General features: G+C 44.3%; 2 pseudogenes across 2 annotated transcripts in view; both read right to left on the bottom strand.

The window, feature by feature from the left end:
- LOC144114130 (short transient receptor potential channel 4-associated protein-like) overlaps positions 1 to 20218 on the bottom strand; it is a 91443-nt pseudogene that overhangs the window by 29528 nt on the left and 41697 nt on the right. Inside the window, exons 14-21 of the transcript XR_013310954.1 lie at positions 18235 to 18293; positions 11909 to 11961; positions 11498 to 11525; positions 9175 to 9267; positions 8069 to 8159; positions 4996 to 5136; positions 4577 to 4691; positions 1252 to 1361 (exon numbers count right to left, since the gene is read on the bottom strand). The product of XR_013310954.1 is annotated as a short transient receptor potential channel 4-associated protein-like (transcript). The remainder of the gene's footprint in view (positions 1 to 1251; positions 1362 to 4576; positions 4692 to 4995; positions 5137 to 8068; positions 8160 to 9174; positions 9268 to 11497; positions 11526 to 11908; positions 11962 to 18234; positions 18294 to 20218) is intronic.
- Positions 12400 to 17278, bottom strand: LOC144114131 (uncharacterized; annotated as a pseudogene). The gene has a single exon (XR_013310955.1). The product of XR_013310955.1 is annotated as an uncharacterized LOC144114131 (transcript).

Genomic DNA, 20218 nt, shown 5'->3' with positions numbered 1-20218 from the left:
CAAGGGACCACACGTCCTCAAATTGGCATATGCTGTCGTGCCAGTTGCAGGACGTGCAGTGACACCTGGGACGCACTGATCTGGGCGCCGCACTTGTGCCTGCTGCCGTGCGCATGCACAGACTGACTCTGGCATGCGCGCTGGTGTGCGGTGCATTTTCCTAAGAAGTGGCCAGATAATCCGAACGTAATAACCGATTATCGTTATACCTGGACCAGCAAAAAAGAAAAAAAAGAAAAAAAAAACACCCACATATTCCTTCATGCATGTAGCCACCACCACCAGCGCTCCTGTCAAGGGTGCACAGCACAGCATCTTGGTGCTCAGCTAAGTTCACTAAGTGAGCCACCCACGCCGCAGCTCCCATCAAAAGATAAACGCGCTGTGATGTTAGCTCAGCATGCAGCATCTTGGCGTGCTGCCAAAGTCAGTGCTGTACTCTGTGTGAAACAAAGGAACGCGCTAAGAAAAGCTAATGCTACAAAAAAAAAATTGAAAAAATTGGGGGGTGGGATCAGAGGTATCGCCTTGCACTTAGTTGGCACTTCACACCCAGTTCACAAACGCACAAACGAGCAGTGAGGGCGGAAGCTACGTTTGTGAGAGAAAGTTTGCTATGCAGCGGCCATGCAAGCTCTTGCATCCAGTGATTGCGACGATGATAAAGCTTGGTTCCGTACGCAACGTCCAATCGTGGATTTCGCCACACACCGGTCCGTTTGTGGACTTTTCACATAATTTGCTTCGAAGTACTTCATTTTTGATCAAACTTTCATGCAAATTTTGGTGTAGACACACCTTCTAAGTGGCCAGAATCCTTTATTTTCTAGATAATTTCACCATTATATATGGTGTATTTCTACATAGAGGCAACGGGAGAATTGATAAATCTGAAGAATTTGATCATTGTAAGTGATATATTTATTTATTTATTTATTAGTGTACCCACAGCGCCTGTACAGCATTACAGTGAGTATTACAGTGGATTGCACTGTACTTTGAGATTTTTAATATGAATCAGATCAAATCAAATGCTGAATACTTTACTATTCGACCGAACATTCAAAATTATCGAATACAAGTCTAAACATTAGATATGATACGCTTCTTGCATCGCTTGCAATGTTGGTAGCTCAGAATTTGCATCTGCTTGGAGCATGCTTGTGCCTGGTCTAAGAACAGTCAGGAATAGCGTAAGCATATGAAAATTTTCAGGATTAGTACTGCAAAGGAACAGCCATGTTAACCTACCTGCGTGAGGTTGGAGATGGAGACAAGTGAGACAAGCTTCTTCAGGTAGCGAATACGGTTTCGTTGATCACCGATATGGGTCAGCACATAGCTGCTCCTTTCAGCGTACTCTGATAAAAAGAGAGAGGAGCGTAGCATTCAGCATATACTACCACAAAGAGGCCCCAATGCTTTATATATTACAAAAATAACAAGCAAGCAAAGGAATGTATTCTTCTGTACCCCCTGTCATACCTGCTGATAAAAGCACACCAGAAGAAAGAGTGCCATTCCAGCAGGACACTCTTCAAACACTGATCAGAAAGGCTGGCAACAGTCTTTCTTTCATGTTCCGAAAAATCAGTCATCCAATTACAGGTGAACAGACTCATAATGAATGCGAAAGTTGGCACGTCAGCAAAGTACAGAGATAATATTTTTGGATGGCCATCACCTGGCTCTTATAAACACGTGTCACGAAATCACAATGGGGGAAAAAAAAAAAATCATGTTTTAGAGCTCCCTCACATGCACTTCTGTTGCTTTAGCAAGCTGGCGAGCAGAGTATATAGTTAAGGGGGGACGCGGGTCTTGAAATCGCGAAAAATGGTCAAAAATGGCAATTTTCAAAAATTGCGATTTTGAAGTCTTTAATGTTCCAACTATGCCTCTACAATATATTATAGCTGAATTCCAACTCAAAGTATAAAAAAAAACGGCAATTTAGGAACGTCGGTGAGCCGAAATTGAACGCCAAGCGCGAAGGTTTGCCCCATTTTCAAGCTGCCGTAGCTCCGCGCGACGCGAACCGATAGGCGCCATCTTGGTCTCGTTTGAAAGCTGGTTTCCCGCTCTCCAATTTGGCGCCCCTCAGCAAGCTGTAGACCCTCGCACAGCGGAGCAATCAGCACCCGTTCGCAAGGGGGGAAAGCGTCGCGAGACAGCCGCCGATTGGGTAAAACGGGCGCCTCCTCGAGGCGCAGCCTTCTGATTGGCCGTGACGCATGCTTTGCCCCCCGCGGCCGCGTTGTCCAGCTCCTTCCCGTCGTCTGCTTTCGCCTGCACGCCCGCCATTTTTCGCGCTCCTCTTTGTTTTATATATTTTTCGTTCTGCCTTTTTCCTTATCGTTATTGTAGATATTTTGGCTATTGAATCGCTTCTTTTAGCCTCGAATTTCGTGCTTTTGCGTGTACTTGCCTGCCTGGTGTCTTTGTTCCGTGTGTCACGATGGCCCGAGACGCACGCTTGAAAGCAAGCACGCGAAAAGCAGTCGGCAAAAAGAGACGCGCATGGAATAAGTAGAGCGCTGCATCGTCGAGAACTGCAGCTTCGGTGATGCCGCAAGCTGCTGTACCCTCGGTGCATGCGGCTGGACTGAGCTCGCCAACAACAGCTTCGCCGGTGGACGCGGCTGAATAAACCCTGTTGACGCCAGCATCGCCGGTGGACGCGGCTGGACAATGCCGATCGGCGTCAACTTCGGTGTTACCGCAAGTCTCTGCAGTGCCGGTGGATGTGCCTGGACTAAGCCCGTCGAAAATGTCGACTTTTGATACGCTGCAAGCCGCTTCGAATTCCGTGTCGTGGGAAGCGGCCGAGCCGGCTGACCTAAGCCTAATGTCGACTTCGGCGTTTGCGCACGTCGCTTCGGTGCCGACGGACACGACTGAACAGAGCTCGCGTGCTCAACGCTTCGACAAGCACGCGCAGCGCGGACCTTGGCAGCGCGCCAAGCCGCTGCCGCCGCCGCCGCTAATAACATCATTTGTTTCTTTCATATATTTTGAGGAGAGCTCCTGCAGGGGGGGGGGGGGCTCGGCGAACTTGGCAGAGCGCCAAGACGTTGTGCGCTCTAAACTGAAGCTTGAACATTCGCATTAGACACTCCTCACTGTCCTGTTTTTAACCTCGCAAGAAGCAGTTTCTCGCTTCAACCAAGGAATGGCAGCAACCAGCAGAGCTGTTGCAGCACAGCTTGGTTACAGGCCTGGGAGCTGCCTCATTGGTAGGAGCCTTGAAAAAGATAAACAGAGGCTGTGCAGGTCTGATAAGGGTCACACCAATGCTGAAAAGGTGAAGAGGATGGCCAAGAAGCACAAGCCTGACAGCACCAAGGACTACTGCCCAGGACTTTTGTGAATGTGTGGCAGATTCAAAGAAAATAGCAAGTGATTTTCTGAGCTTTTTTTTTTGTCAAGTGCCAATGCAATACAGAGGTTTTCACAATCTTTACATGAACAGATTTCTGTAAATTTGGTGGTATTGTGTTCAGCGATGACTGGGCTGCATGCTAAAGCATGAAATTTTTCCATATTATCAGTAAACAAAAAAGGCAGAGTAAGCAAAACTTTGAATGCAATTTTCTCAGCTTTGCTTTTTCGATCAAATGCCTTTGCCTTACGGAACTTTTCATAATGTTTGCATCGACTGATTTTATTGAAGCAGGTATCATTTTTTTCAGCAACACCTCAGCTACATCCTAAAGCTTTCCAATTTTCATTAAACCCAATAGACTAGCAATTAGGTCAGATGTAAGCTAATTACTCCATTGTTTTTTTTCCTACTTTGTTATTCATTCATGACCTATGTGATGACTTTTTAAAAATTTCTTTAGCTGTAGGATGTGCAATGGGCCCTTAAAAATGACAGCATAACTTTAAAACTAGTCTTTCTAATTAAGAAATCACCATAATGGCCCGCAAGAAAAGACCTAAGTGGCATAAATTATTTTGCCACATCTTCATTTCTAGATGAGATATATAAAATCTGAATATATATTTGGGATCAGCATTCAAAGATATATCTGCATGCCAATTTTCAGGAAGATATGTTAAGAAATAAAAAAAGTCCACTTGTTATGTACTATGACATACTAAGCTAATTCCCTGTAGTGGTGTGTTTCACTACAGTGCAACATATTGTCAGCTCCAAGACGGGACCAGAAATATGAAAGCATTAATTTTGCTAGCGCCAGTTTATAACAAACACACAACAGGCAAAAAAAACAACAACAACAAGAGATACTGTCTCTCGGGCTCAACAAACAGTTCTCAGCCTCAGCAGGCAGAGCAAGACAGCCCAATTTGTGTATCATGTCTGCTAGACAGTGAAACACAGTGTAACGCTTGGAAGACACGTTGCCAAAGGCATGTCAACAAGAGCATGTGCTTATCCCTGCAAATCTAACACCTCTAAAGCCTGTCAATCATGGTGAAAGTCTTCTGCACAGTCTGGCTGCAACGGACCACCAACCTGTCCTCTTGCCATCATGTCAGACAAATAAACTGCGTTCACAAAGCCATCCTTGCAACCAAAATCTGCAATTTTAAAATATGAGAAGTTCACCTCTGGCTTCATAGTCGTCGGAGGCAGACAGGTGCTCTTGAGAAAGAACCAGGCTGCGGACAAACATGTTGGAGTCCACCAAGAAGCCATTGACCAGCTGCAGAAGCTTTCGTTTCTACATGCAATGAAAAAGCAAAAATGAGAGCTGAACCAAAAAACAAAAAACCAATTCATTCTGACATCATCCAGTGAAAAATGCTATATAAAAAAAAATGTGAGCAAACTTTTTAAAGCCTAATGCTCTTTCAATTGTTTCTTAGTACAGATGTGTCAACTAAAAATGAAAAGTACAGTAGTCTAGGAAGGCCGAATGGGGCCAGTTTCACTTTACTATATGCGTGTTTCTACTATATGTGTGAGTTCACTGTAGCAGGATTCTACTGTAACTTACAAAAACAAAATACTTTAGGACCTTTTACCTTTGCCTCCGTACTGAGAATTTTGTCGAGCTGCCGGAATGCCCTGAGATTGAACTTCACCAACTCGCCCAGAAGATCAAAACTGCTCTGAAGCACTTCCTTTTGGCGAACGTTGCAGTTGACTAGGTTTCCAGCAACAAGCTATAAGGAGAGCACAACAAAGAACAGCAGGTTTTGGCGAGTACTCAACAATGAAAGGAAACACATCACAAACATTCTTTACCTAAATGTTGCATAGTAATGACATCAATGAGCCTCAAATACAGTTGCCGACAGGTTTGTTGGACTCAACAGGACCCCAAAAAATAGTCCAAATAATCGAACAGAAGTCCCTTTGCTGAGGAAAAACAGCTTGAAAAATCCCAAATTTTGCCGCTCCCCATGCTCTGCTTGCAAGTGATACACAGTCGACGACTGATTTTTCGGACTTTTTCCCGGCACCAGGACATACCTCATAAAGTCAATGCATTATGTGGCTCAAAATTTTGGACACTTTAGGGAGGGCTGTTCGATTTTTCGGACTTTCCAAGTGTAAACAGGCCAACTGCCACACATTTTGAGCTGTGTCACCGTCATCTTGTTTGTTTACATTTTCCTCCCGTAGCCTCGAAACCGGTGTCGGTCTTGCATGGCGGTTCCTCAGCTAATTGGACGCTGGATAGCAGCTTCCGCTTCCGCAACGTTACTGCCGTAACCCGCCCCCCAATGCTTTTTTTTCCTTCCTTTTCTTCCTTCGACTGCCTGTTTGTGTTTTGCGAGCTTAGCGAGTAGGTCTAGTTGTGGTCGCGCTGTGGAGACGCGAAAACCACGTTCTGTCGCTACTGTGGCTCGCATTTGATTGAATCGGCTTCAGGACACTGTTTCCGGAACTTTTATTTTTCACGTGCAACGTGGCAGCGAGGAGGCACTCAGCGAGTCGGTGTGACAACTTCCCGACGACTGCGCCGTGTGTGCTGCTTAGCCAAGCGTGCTGATTCACAATGGATAAGGAATCGATGTTGTCGTCGGCCTCGAGAGTTCCGATGAAGCGAGGCAAGTACGCCACAAAGTCGATGGCGAAGAAAGTGGCAATCATCAAGCCCGTCAAAGGTGGCCGTCACAGGCAGACGTCGCGAAAGAGTTCAAAATTTCCAAACAGACTTTGTCGGACTACATGAAAAACAAGCAGAAGATTTTGGAGGCGGCAGAAAAGTCTACTGGGTGTCGTCAGAAGAATGTGAGCCAAGGCACATATCCAAAGCTCGAGGAGGCCCTCCTTGTATGGCTGAAGTCAACAGTGGCCAGCAAAGTTCCAGTCTCCGGTGCCCTCCTCAAACAAAGCCGAGACGATGGCGCTTCAGATGAACATGAAGGTATTAAGGTCAGCGACGGCTGGCTGAGAAACTTCAAAAAGCAGGCTGATCTGAATTTTAAGAAACTGTGTGGCGAAAGTGCAGCTGTTGACCTGAGTGTCGTTGCGGACTACCGCTGTGATAAGCTGCAGTCGCTCTTGCGGGAGTACTCGCCGGACGACACTTTCAATTGCGACGAGACCGGACTTTTTTTTAAGCTTATGCCAGAGAAGACCCTTGCCTTTGCTGGTGACCCTTGCAATGGTGGAAAACACAGTAAGGAGCGAGTTACTGTTTTGGTCGGCAGCAATATGTCGGGGACAGAAAAACTGGCGATGCTCGTCATCAGCAAGTCGAAAGCACCGAGGTGTTTTAAAGGCACGAAGTCCCTGCCTGTCTTGTACGAGGTGAACAAGAAAGCATGGATAACACAGCAGTTTTTTGAAAGCTATGTGCGCAAACTAGATCGTAAATTTGACCTAGAAGGCCGCAAAGTTTTGTTGTTCGTTGACAACTGCGCTGCACACGGGCACATTAACAACTTGAAGTCTGTGTGAGTGGAGTGCTTGCCACCGAACACGACAAGCCTCCTAAAGCCGATGGATCAAGGCGTGATACGCAACCTGAAGGCGAACTATCGGTCACACTTGCTTTCGCGTGTGGTGTTGTGCCTCGACAGTGGAAAAGTGTACTCTGTCGATTTGCTTGGAGCACTTAGCATGCTCGCCGATGCGTGGAAGTCGGTGGCACCCACAACGCTGCGCAACTGCTTCCGCCACGCGGGATTTATGTTGAATGACGAGTCGGCCGTCTTGGACGAGGATAGTGTCGTCGAGCAGCTGTCTGGCAGTGAGCACCTCATCGACGACCTTCGCACTGCAGGCGTCGAGATTCCCTCGGCCGTCTCGTTTTCGGAGTTTATGGACGTGGACAGCGAGCTGGAATTGTGCGCCGGGCTCAAGGATGTAGAAATAATTCATTAAGTGCTTGCAGAGTCCGAGAGTGACGACGACGACAACTCTCCTGCAGCAGCGCAGCCGACGCAAGCTGAGCTGATGCAAGCGGTCGCAACTCTTTCGTCGGCTTACGGCGACACGACGACTCTCTCCGAAATTCAGGCGGACCTGCTTGCATGCAAGCGAAGCATGGTTCAGAAGACCATTAATCACTTTTTCCGGCCTCTAACTCAATAGTAACCAATAAATTGAGTTTTTTTTGGGGCACATTTGTTTTTTCGGACTGCCTGATTTTTCTGACATTTTCGCGGTCCTTGAGGGTTCGAAAATTGGTCGTCGACTGTAATAATTTTTAGCTTGTATCTGCACCAGAGTGATACTTTCGTGATGTCTGCACTGCACTCGTCCATGCCACACCATGCCACTGATACCGAAATGCACAATGCGGTGATTTGTTATGCCTCGAACTAATTCTGCGTATGTAAACTGCAATGCATGCCCCTCACCCCTTGACGTGCACAGTGCGAGGCGAGGAAAGAGTCCGTGTCCCTGGCAGTGGTCACAAAGACAGCGAGAGAACTCCCCCTCGCCCGATACAAGCTCAGAGATACAGGTTGTGAATATGTACACAATCCTATGAGGTGCGTTATACACCTTCAATGAAGTCTGAATGACTGAAGTTCAAAAAAAATCGGTCAGCTAATGTAATCAAACACGGGTGACAAGTCTGTCATGTTTGGACACAAGATCTTGTCTACTTTCCTCCAGCAACTACATAACACATACCTGCAGTAGGCCCCTAGAGAGGAGAAAGTCTTGATCAGCACTACTTGTGCACCCACGCAGGTAACTTTCAATCGCTCGTGAAAGCCAGAACCTGCACGAAGGAAGTCGCACAAATCAAACTCATGAACTGTCAGTCGGTCTTTTGGTCAAACTTCAATAACACAAAATAGTAGCAAGTGGCTCACCATTACTAAGCACACATGCAGAAGAAAATAATGAGAATGAGGCTAGAAAGATTTCTGATTGCTGCCATGAGTGATGATGCGCAAGGCCAACAAATCTTTACTGAGTATACCAGCAGTAGCACAGAATAGTTATATCAAATATAGAAAACAGGCACTATATACAATAGTTAAAAGGCTCAAAAATGAGCAGAGTCAATATCTAGATATAAATGCCATCAAAGCACTACCTCCAAACTTGAAACAATGTTTCATTTCCCAGGACAAGTATTTCACAGGTTTGAAAATACAGAAACCAAGATTTTTTAAAGAGCTGTAGTTTTAGCTGCAGTTGCACATGTTACAGGTTGCTTTTATACATACAAACAAACAATTTCTGGTCACATCTGCACTGCCACAGATTAAATGGTGTGCTGGAATACATTAAACTCAAAGAATAATACAAAACGTCAGCATGCAAAAAGTGAAGGAAGGCAGTTTTCTCGACACAATTGTGTGTCCATGTGGTAGCAGCAGTAGACAAACACACCAAGTCAGTGTGAATTAAAGCACCCTCATCTTTCACCCAAGATTACACTCAAAATATGGCGGGTGCCTACATTTAGAGCCAATATTCCGTTTACATCGTTTTCTTATATGCTATCTAATGACCTACTTCAGCCATTTAGTAAAACATTTTTACATACTGAGCGCTGAGACTCAACACTTTTTTCACGAAACAGCAGCAATCAAAAGAAAGCATTTAAGAGATAATTAAGACAGAATTAAGATAATTAAATTCATGTTGATATGGTTGATATGCACTAAGTATGCACACGGGTATTTAGAGCTAAAGAATGTTGTGCAAGAAGCCCGTGAAACAGAACAAAAGGTGAAGATGGCGATGGTCCCACACACAAAAACCAGTCAACTCAAGATGCCCACCTAAAAGTGGAGCTTCCCGCTTCCTTCTTGAGTACCTCGACTATTTTGGTGAGGAGGCCCTTGCTGCCAGTGCACATCAAGCTGCGGTCAAGGCTGCAGAGAATGGTCCATTAGGTTCAACAATTCTTCAGACTCATCTGCAAATTATTATTGTCCAGCTTGGCCCAAAAGACAACATAAACACAATAAACCTTTATGCCCTGCATTGCTCAAGAGCACCAGCTGAAATATTTTTTTCTTGCATACTATGCAAGCTCTTTCTGTTGCCATCTGCTTGAAGGCAAGGCCCTTACTGTATACCATAAAAAATAGATGGCTGCTCTCATTTCTTTTTCTTAAAAAGACCCACTGAATGAGGTCAGCTGACGAGCAGTCGCGCACAGACAGAAAAGGTGAGCAATGAGTGATTGTTAGCATGGCAGCAGGACGTTGCGCAGTCAATCACTTCAGAAGAGCTAGCAATGACTTGTGAATGTGAATGAAGAGAACTAAGAAACTCCTTGCTATGCAGTCGCAAATAAAGCTGATCTTTTTCTGACACCACATTTATGTTTCTTTATGCATGGTAAATAACTGCTCAAGTTTTCAGCAACTTGAAATACAACGTAAAGTTTGGGCATTCAAGGTTTAAACACTTTTTTCTTCTTCTGATCTTGCATGAAATAATGCATAGAACAAAAAACTGCTCACCATGCCTCCTTTTATAACTCGCACATTTTGTCTCAGTGCACTTACAAAATAATATACAGTTTTTTGATGCGGACAAATAAGTACAGTTTGTCCATAGCAGAGGACAAATACTCTATGGTAGACTCACAATAATTTAAACTGGAATAATTAACACGTTCGGTTAATTTAAACAAATTTCAGAGTTCTGGTTGGCTGGCTATATTTTCGAAGCATTTTAAAGCCATTTAATTCGTACCACGATTTATCTTAAATTCAGTTAATTAAAATGTTTTGCCTTCCTCTGACGCTCCCAGCATGCGAAAGAGCGGCGACCAAGGTCGGATCAGTCAAGTTTACACTGCTGCGTGAACTGAAAAACCGTTCCCTCTAACCAGTTAGCTCTGACATGGCCCGAAGAGAGACCGTGTCAATCAGAGGTGCCCCGGTGCTGCATAGTTTCGTTTTCTGAGCTTCGCTACCAGCCTGCAACGAATGCGGCTGCTGGATGCGCGTCTGCGAACTAAGCCCACCTGTGCGCCGGTTCGGACAATAACTACCATATCACTGGTCTTTTTTAGAGCGAAAATGCTACTTCACTAGTAAAGCTGAATAACCTGAGGTATATGTGAAGCCTCCAACCTTTGATGGAGTAATAGTGGCGGAGGCCTTGTACAGCTGCTTTGTCAACGTGTGGAACCAGCACTCCCCCCCCCCCCCCCTCCCTGTCACTGCCACAGTTTTTCACTTCAAAGCAGACGACCACTGCCAATTTTTTCATCAACTGGATTTGCTGCAGCGAAACTGTTTCAGGAAGTTTTTTGTAGCCATTTGACTTTTCAACCTTCGAATGATTCGGACCTTTTTTTCACCCCTTGAGGTTTCTGCTCTATTGCGAAACCAGCGCATTATTGAAAACTTTTTTTGACCACACTACAACACACAAGCTTATCACTGCCTTGCACTCATATTTTATGCTGTCCTAAAAGAATTTAGTTACATTTGCACAGAGAAATAGATCGAAAATACTATTTGTATGCATAGATATTGATACAGCAACTTGCATTCAGTCTTGGATCATATTAAAGTGTACTTCTGATAATTCAAACTAACTGATATAAAAAAAATCTCTGGTCCCTCCAAGTTTGAATTAACGACAGTCTACTGTATCTGAATACAGCAAGTAAAAAAAAAGAAAAAAAAGTTCACCAAATTTCTATGCATGGGTGAATAGTGAATTTAGGGTTAAGCGAATTCAAAACGAGTAGTGGTATTTGAGGAATAATTTCTGATCAAACAGCTTCAATACTTAAAACCATCCATACTTTCATTATCAAGTACACAAAAAGGAGAATCAATGTAAAAGTTTAACCGCAATTACTCGTACGGAAAGTGCAATGCTCACTGCAGTATAGATCAGTCTTTAGTATTTGGAAGCACCAAATAATTCGGCACGGTAAAAGGCCTCAATGCTGTTCAAAAGGAACGTCGAATAGCAACCTCTTCAATTGGCATGTCAAATAATGTGAATATTCATCCATTCCCACAAATTTCTACTCAACAAAAGCTACACTGTATTTACCACTGATGTATGCAAAAATAAAAATAATAATAAATTCATGCAGCAAAAAATGTTAACCCTGAAAACATCACTGACCTTGGACTTTCGACGGCTCGAGCTAGCTCTGAAAGAAAGTTCACACACATTTAGTCAACTATGGGAAATACACGGACATTACAGGACTGAGACCAACAACCAGAGACTGAACAAAAATAAACAACAAATGTGCTCCTGCTAAACTTGTCGAGGTGCACACATGCCACACATAGAGCATATATTTTGTACAAGCTGCCATGATACAATGGCACAACTGCTGCATGGGGCAGCAAGGCATAACTTCTGCCACTTAATGCAGCAAGTAAACTTGTCAACTGTCCTCTAAAACAAATCACAGAAACCTTTCATCCCCTCACAAAAGCAGCTTGAATGAACACTTGACCTGCTCTCTATTCAACGCTATAAGTACTAAAAAAAAAAACCCCGACTAGCCCAATGCTTGCAACTTACCATTTCTTTTAAGCTCACTATATTCACTCCATGACAACATGACGTGCTTGTACCTGCAAGTGAATGAAACGAATGTAATAACATCACACACCATGGTGACTGGTGTACAAAAAAAAAATGAAAACTACTGAATAATTAAAGCAATATTCAGGAAAAAAAGTTTGTTTTCCTGTTATCCATTAACAAAATACTGTGTAATACATCCTAGGAAACCAGAGGGCACTGCAACAAGTAAAACCTGTGAAATCCTTGTTGCAGCAAATTAACTTAGTGAAAACAGCCCTTGAAAATCCCATGACTGCAAATTATCATGCATCCAATGAACTTCTCACTTCCCCAATGAACTTTTTTGCTTTTTTATTAGAAAACTAGAAGCAAGAAATCATTCAAGTAAGGTTAAAACTCAAGATGGTGAAACTGCTTCCTAGCAGTGACAAATTATCAACAGCGATGACTGTTCACAAAGCTTCTCACGATTCCTAGCATCCCCTGAAACAGCCACATGCACAGAACCATGCCCAATAAAGCAACACCAGAGGCCAGTGGCTGTAGTAGCTTGAGTGAAGGTGGAAGACTACAAGCTTCTTTTCTCAGACGTATTGCACATACACACAAAAAGAGGCCCGTTCTCAAACAGTGGACTCGTGATTAAACTCCTGAAGCTTTCCCTTCAACTTGTCATCAATTTCTGCAAGCTCCAGAGTCTTTTCTTTTGCCGTTTTTTTTCTTCAAACTGTTGGACTTCACAATGAAGGTGATGTCGCTTGTAGCTTCTGCCCGCTCAGCGTAGGCGACAGCACAAGCTGTTCAATCGGCAATTGTTGCCTCCAGCCTCCTCCTTTTCATCTTCATGCCGTGTATTTCTTCTTCAATGTGGCTTCTCTTTGATGCCTTTGACTGCTCGATCGCTTTTTTTTTTATCCTCCAAGTAGGCTCGTTATCGGTTGTGTGCGGCCAAGACAGGTCTATGCAACTCCTCCGTTATTACAATGTTCAAGATGCCACCAGCCTTGCTTAATGCATCGTAAATGATTCGCTGCGACACATACGAGATCTCCTTCAGGTTTTCGACAGGGACCTGGTGGTTCACACTGAAGCCTCTTTCAACAGTTGCCTGCCTGTGGCTCAAGACGAGAAGTCGCACAACTTTCCACAAGTGCTTATAGGATGAGTCAACCTTCAGGAGCTCAAGGTAGAACTCGTCTAGGCTAAAAGAGTGTTTGCCTAACTGCCGCAGGTTGTGTTTGTTCTCTTGCAGAAGTTCTGTGTATTCACTTAGGACCGAACTGCGCTCATGCTCACCCAATCGTCTAACTACAATGAGCACATCTAATACTTACCTGAAGCCTGTGAGGCACTCCATCTGGCTTTGAGGTCATTTGGCGAGGATCTAGCAAAAACAGGCTCCTAACTAGATGGTATGGCAGCAGGCTCTTTTGCAAAATTTTCTTGCTAGTACCAATATGGAACTGTTTGCATTCCATCCTGAAGGCAGATACGTCCTTTGCGCTCACCTTTGCGGCTTTGACCATTTCTTCGGTTGCATGCCCAATGACAACTTGACATGGTTATTTGGGTTTGCGAGATCCATTTTGAGCAAGTTAACAATTCCTGTGGAAGCTGACAGCACTGAGCACTTCATGAATCTCGTGAGAGGTTTCCTCACGAGACACTCCACATCTCTTTTTAAAAAGAACATCAGTGGTTCGTCCATTTGGTATTCCATGAAAAATGGTTTCAGAATCATCGCGATGCCGAGAGCAAAGTTCAGTTTGGCCAACAGCAGTGGGTCCTGGCAAAATTCGCAGAGCTGTATGAATGACACACATTTTGGCAAGTTCACTTCTTTCTTTTTTGCACATTCTACGTAGCTTTTCGCATCACCCCAAAGCGCAATGGCACGTTTAATCACAACCGGAAATGTCATTTGGCTTGTCACAGTAGAGAACTCTTCCCTTCGCACTGGCGCATCATGAAAAATGGCACTGAGGCTTGAAAGAAGGTTCTCTATGCCCCACTTGCTGGCAACAACACCCGCCCTGTAAGCGTTAAGTATTGTATGCAGTCCGCAAGTGCCCAGGTCCAAACACTGAACTTGATGGTTCTGCTGCATGTATTTCTGCATTTCCCTAAAACACTTTAGGTTCACATTGGGGCCATCCATAGACAGCCGGACAGCTTTCGCCAGCGGCGAATCTGCCAAGGTAGCCAGAAGCTTCTCCTGAAGGTCTTCGGCAGTCGAATCTCCCAAGAACACCGACGTATATCTCGTGGTTACCCGCTCGGGCATAGTACTTCAGTACCGCAAATGGATGTCCATCTGTTTTTTTTGCAGGCAGTCGTTCAAAGACTCATCAAACAAAACGGTGTAGCCATCAGATTGTTCTAATTCTTGTTGTAGGCATGAGAGGAAAAATGGTCTCAGACCATGGTCCACTACATATGCAGATTTCCTTTCACCGCAGGAAAATTACTTAGCGATTTCGCTATCCGGAAACATTTTCTTGAACAATTCCCCTGTGTGTGATGACGAGCTGTAGGAATTGTGTAATGTTACCATTTTCAGGGTCCACAGTATCTCCGCGTCGGTCACACACTCGTGCGCTTTGCACAGGCTGCTCACATCCGACGACGTTGATGGAGCCGGCTCGATGCGTTGCTCATAAGCAATTGCTGTCAAGTACTTCCACATGGTACTATGCGCCGTAGTCGCTTTCATGTTCGCAATGTGTTCTGCGCTCTTCATATTACTTTTGAGGGCCAACTCACCCATTGATGATACATCGAAGGTTTTCCCGCATGTCTTGCACTTTGCCCGATGAGAGTTTAACGTATCCGGAGAAATCCACTCCCTATAAGCACCCTGTTTAACCACGACTGCTGCAAATTGGCCTTTCCCGGCATATTGCAGCTACGAAAGACGTGACAGCAATTATTCGCACACCATGCTTTCCCACAACGAAGGTAGGCTTAGCTGCACTCGTTGCCGCCACTGTAACCAACTGTAATCACGCTACTGCGTTGTGGCTACAGAAACGGATTGGATTGGATGCTTTGGTAGGCTCGAGTACGTAGTTGCCAGGCGTTCAAGAAGCATCCGCTAAAAACCGGCTGAACGAAAGCCTATTGAAGAAATTCAAGTATATTTAAGGACTTCAAAATAATTAAGGGTTTTCAAGGCCTTGAAAATGCTATTTTTAAATTCCAGGGTTTTCAAGGGCCGGATTTCAAGGACGGAATTGAATTCAGTCTTCCAACATGGCGTGGTTAAAATGCCTACAAAAAGTGAGACAGTTACTCCGATTTTCCAGCATCCCACAGCTACAAGTAGCTAACAGGCTTCTATAACTGTGTTCCATTGTGCAATGATGGAGCATGCTACAAGGAGGGCAGCAACCCAAACGTTAAGAAGCACAACTGTGCACATTTTTCAAGTGTTCATTTTATCTAGAGCATATTTATCTAGCTAGCAATGCTGAACTGAAGCTGGGCACATTTAGGCACACTCTGCTTATTTAAAACCAACAGGTTTTTCAGGTGCACAGTAAGCCCCTTTAAGCAAACAATGGGTAAATGTTCGACCACATGACTAAAAATAGCTTTCTTATAAAAAGCTAAAAAAAAATTGACGTGCTGGCGTCTTGAAAATATTTTTTGGAGGACTTCTGGGGACACTAAAGGAAAATAATTAGGGAAGAATATGGTTACCCTTGACTGGTGAATCATCCTCCAAAGAAACTACTACCAATTTTTCCGTGCAAAAAGAATGACCTTATTGCAGAGAAAAATTGCAAATAAAGTCCCTGTTTACTTCACCCAATTATGTTGTCCTTAATAACACACAGAATCTCTATAATTTTTAAGATTCAGGATCTCCTGGGTTCTCGGCAAATTAAAGGAAGGGCCAGACAGCCACACAAGCCCAATGTTCACCATCATCAGCGTGACGACCACTGCAGGTCAAAGGCCTCTTCCATGTCTCTCCATTAACCCTGTCCTTTGCCAGCTGCGCCCACCGTATGCCCACAAACTTCTTAATCTCATCCGCCCATCTAACTTTCTGTCGCCCCCTGCTACGCTTGCCTTCTCTTGGAATCTATTTCATTACTCTCAAAGACCATTGGTTGTCTTGCCTTCGCATTACATGCCCTGCCCAAGCCCATTTCTTTCTCTTGATTTCGACTAGGATGTCATTAACCCCGTTTGTTCCCTCACCCACCCTGCCCGCTTCCGGTCTCTTAACGTTACACCTATCATTTTCCTTTCCATGGCTCGCTGTGCTGTCCTTAACTTAAACTGAACCCTTTTCGTTAGCCTCCGCGTTTCTGCCCCATAGGTGAGTACCGGTAAGATTGAGCTGTTGTATATTTTTCTCTTGAGGAGTAAAGCTGCCATTCATGATTTGAGAAAACCTGCATATGTGCTCTACCCCATTCTTATTCTTCTAGTTATTTCCCTCTCAAGATCCAGATCTGTGGTCACTACCTGCCCTAAGTAGACATATTCTTTTACCACTTCCAGGACCTCGCTAATGTTAATGTTATTATTACAAAGCCCAATGTTAATATTTATCAATAGATGGTGCCCCCACACTGTGCATTATGTGTTGTACATTTCAAAATTTTTCCTACTAAGTGCTCCATGGTATCTCAATACATAACAGCCACTCCTCTAGGCAAATGCATGAATACTATTGAATGCCTGAAATCGGCTTGTGCTTGTCAAGCTGCACTGCACGGCAGCTTCACATGGACTGAATGGGTGGCATATGAACTGAATAGCATTTTGCCCTGCTGTACCTGATCAGAATTAAGCACTCTGCTTTCATCCTATTTCGACTTGGTTAGGCTAGCTTGGCTAGGTTAGCTGGCTGATGCTGGCTGGTCAACCCGCTGTTGCAGTGGGCTGGCGCAAAGCTCAGAAAAGCGAAACAGAAAAAAAGTGCCGGTCACACCTGGACGCTGCCTTCATTCGGAGCCCATTCTAATTAATCGGCGCAGGACCCGCAGCATTTGAATCAGTGCACATCCAACACCACAGATTTACACGGGCATTGGCCCAAGGATCATGCTGGCAGTTCAAATTATCCGGATTTTTAAAATAATGGCGGTAGAATTATTGAGGTTTTACTGTATCAGGATTTTACTAAAGCGCTTTTGAATAATCCATAGGTGATGCTGCAGACCTCTAATATTGAAGAAACAGAGAGGGGGGGCATGAGTTGTTATGGCCCTAGATTCTGTGTGCGTCATTTCTGCTTGGCTCAGGTCCCCTAATACTGCTAAAAAGAGCACTGCCCCACTGGTCAGGTGCCCCATGCTTCCTGCAGCCATGGCCTCCATGACCTTTTAAAAGGGTCACTGAGGACAACTTCACGAAGTTATTGTTCTTAGTAAAAACAGATTTCCAGACTCTTTTTTGGGTATTTGGTATGCTGATGTTTGTTCTGCAGCAAAAACAGAAGTTTAGCAGAGAAAATTAAATTTTATAATTTTCCCACAGGGTAGACTACCCTCTGGAACCTGCACCCGAAAATTAATGTCGACGCACGCAGTTTATTTGCGAAACTATAGCGGCCGATGGCGACATCTATAGTTCGTTTTCTTTTTTGGTCTTTTCCAGCTTATAAAAGCTGGTTTCGGTGAGACTGGTCCCTGTGTGATTAGAACGTGGTACTCCATCAATACAGGCCAACTTCAATTTGTACTCAGTGTTTCTTTAAGAGCATTGCCAAAACATTACTAGCCAGTGGCTCTAGAGATTAATTGCATTTACACCTTCATTCACTGCATGCTTATTCTTAAACATGTTTTCTGGTGTCTTATAGTTAACATTCATGGTAAACAGGCATATAGGTAAGCTTGTATCAACTACAGCAACATTCTATCTAGTGATCAATGCAATACGCACAATGCATAATATCCAGACAATAAAATGGTCTATGGAAATGCGTTTCCAGAAAGGACAAAGTATATCAAACAAATGTCCAATACCAGTTCCACAGAGCACATTTAGCAATAAATCTGCACACTGCAATGATAGAAAAATTGACACTCGGAGAACTTAATGTACACCAATTATAAGCTAAAATAAAATTAACCAGATTTACTAGTTTTCCAGATTTCACAGCTTAATCAGAATGAAAATGCAATTTAATTTCTTTTAATTTAATAGTGATGACAACAAACAATGGGTACAATAAAAAATTCTCCTAGAAAGCCACTACAGAAACCTATGAACTAAATACAACTGACATACATTTCATTCAGCACATTTCTGCATATATTTGTACTGTACGGCGTACAGCCATACATGGATGTACTCACTCTGCATGTTCACAAAAGCTGTGCACCAGCCGCAGCACCTGGATCTTGAGAGCAACCTCCTGCACATAAAGCATAATACCTGATAAACAACAGTACAGTCAAATCCCACTACAACGAAATTTACGGGACCAATGAAAAATTCAGCTGAAGCGAAACTTTGCTCTCATGAAATCAGACCAGAATACTCAGATTGGACTGGACAGTTCATGAACAACGTTAATTTCCAAATATCTGCAAGCAGCGGTCTTTTGCTGTTTCAAAATCAGCGCCGTGGCACAATTTTCGCGATACAGTAAAACCTCGTAAATTCGAAGTCATTGTGACCGCGAAGAATATTCGAATTAACCGACCACATTAAAAAAACGCACCTAGGTAAAAAATTTCAGACGCATTACCGTTAAAAAAATGGACCCAAGTAAAAAGTTTCGTAGCGAGAACACGCTACCTTTACTGGTCGAACTTTGCGATTACTATATATTGCCGTGTAAACGTCTACCGTCCAGCACGTAGCCCATGGTGGCCAAAAAGAAAAGACTCCAAATATGAGTCGACGCGCACCCCCCGGCCGCCCCGTGTTTCGTCTTGCTCCCGCATCTTTTGTAGTTGTTTCCCTCGGGATGGCATCGCGGCCCACGCCAACTCAAAGCAACAAATGTGTAACGATACCGTAAAAGGATAGCAATCCTTAGCCAATGGAGATGAAAAGCGAAAAGGGGTCTTCCACCCTGTGGAAGACCCCCTTGACTAGCTCGATTGACTAGCAGCAAACTTAACTGCAAACGGTCCTGTAGTTTTGAATTCAGGTGCGAGCACGCCCTGGAAATTCTTGGAATTGGAAGTTTACCCTCGCGCTACCTACCGCTCGTCTGAAAAAGCGACCACCGGTGCGAATGAGCCGGGTAAACAGCACGCAATTCGAATTTTCTTCAGCAGGATCGATTTGCATAAAACCTAACGTTTTTGAGGCATGGAGCCCCAAGCATCATGCTGGGAACAGGCACCGGCACGGGGTGCATACTACCTAGCGCTCATCCAAAACTACCTTAGACCCCGCAAATAGGTCGACCCAGAACTTTAGGATTCTCATTTTTTTAAAAAGAAAGATTGACCTAACCCTCCAACTACAGCACACTACTCAAAGAAACGGCGCAGGACGGCATTGTGTGCGGTCAACCCATCGCGAGCATGTAGCAAGAATCGTCACGTTGCGGGACATGCACTGACGCTGTTAGAGGTAGGAGGTGGTTTGATTCCAGCGCCTCTGCTAGACGTTTCCTTTAGCCCTTGGCCGACGAGCGCGCACCTCGTCCGGCCGTGCCTTGATGTAGTGCTGAGAGCATGTTGCTTTGAAACTGGTATCCACGCCTGCATTGCAGTGAAGTGCACCTTCTTCTCTGCAGGTGCATGCTCCAGAGGTGCGCGAGCCGTTACTGATTGCTTTTTGTGCAGAGAGTACAGGGGCTAGGGCGCTTCGCATATCAAGCATTGGTATTACTAATCGGCATCACTCTGCAGCGCCATATTGCAGCTCTGAGGGGCCATCACTTCATCGGCTAGGGGTGAAATCGGGATTAGACATGCACAGCAACTCAGATCTACGTATTAACTGGGCTGATGCACGCCGCTGCTTCAAATTACGAGGTCAAATTTACATTAGAAATCACAGGAGCACAGAAATTCTTCGAATTATCAAGGTTTTACTGTACTTCAGAAATCTGAACTCTCAGAACAATGGACGTATTCGCGTAATAATGCACCCGCTACAATGACCATTAAAATATTTTTTTTTCTGTATACGTTATAATAGTGCTGATTTTTGTCCTGTGAGAGTTCGTACAGAAAACATGCACGCTTTTGGCATTGACGAGGCATGCACGTGCGCTCACATCACTACGTTAAATAGGGACCATATGAACCTCGAAAATCGACGCTTGGGCTATGCGGCAGAAATGCCACTGCTCTGATTCTTGGAATAAATTTTGTG

Source organism: Amblyomma americanum, chromosome 1 (assembly GCF_052857255.1).
Source record: "Amblyomma americanum isolate KBUSLIRL-KWMA chromosome 1, ASM5285725v1, whole genome shotgun sequence".
Lineage (NCBI taxonomy): Eukaryota > Metazoa > Arthropoda > Arachnida > Ixodida > Ixodidae > Amblyomma > Amblyomma americanum.
The sequence above is the reverse complement of the archived record's forward strand: the minus strand, read 5'-3'. Positions and strand labels throughout refer to the sequence as shown.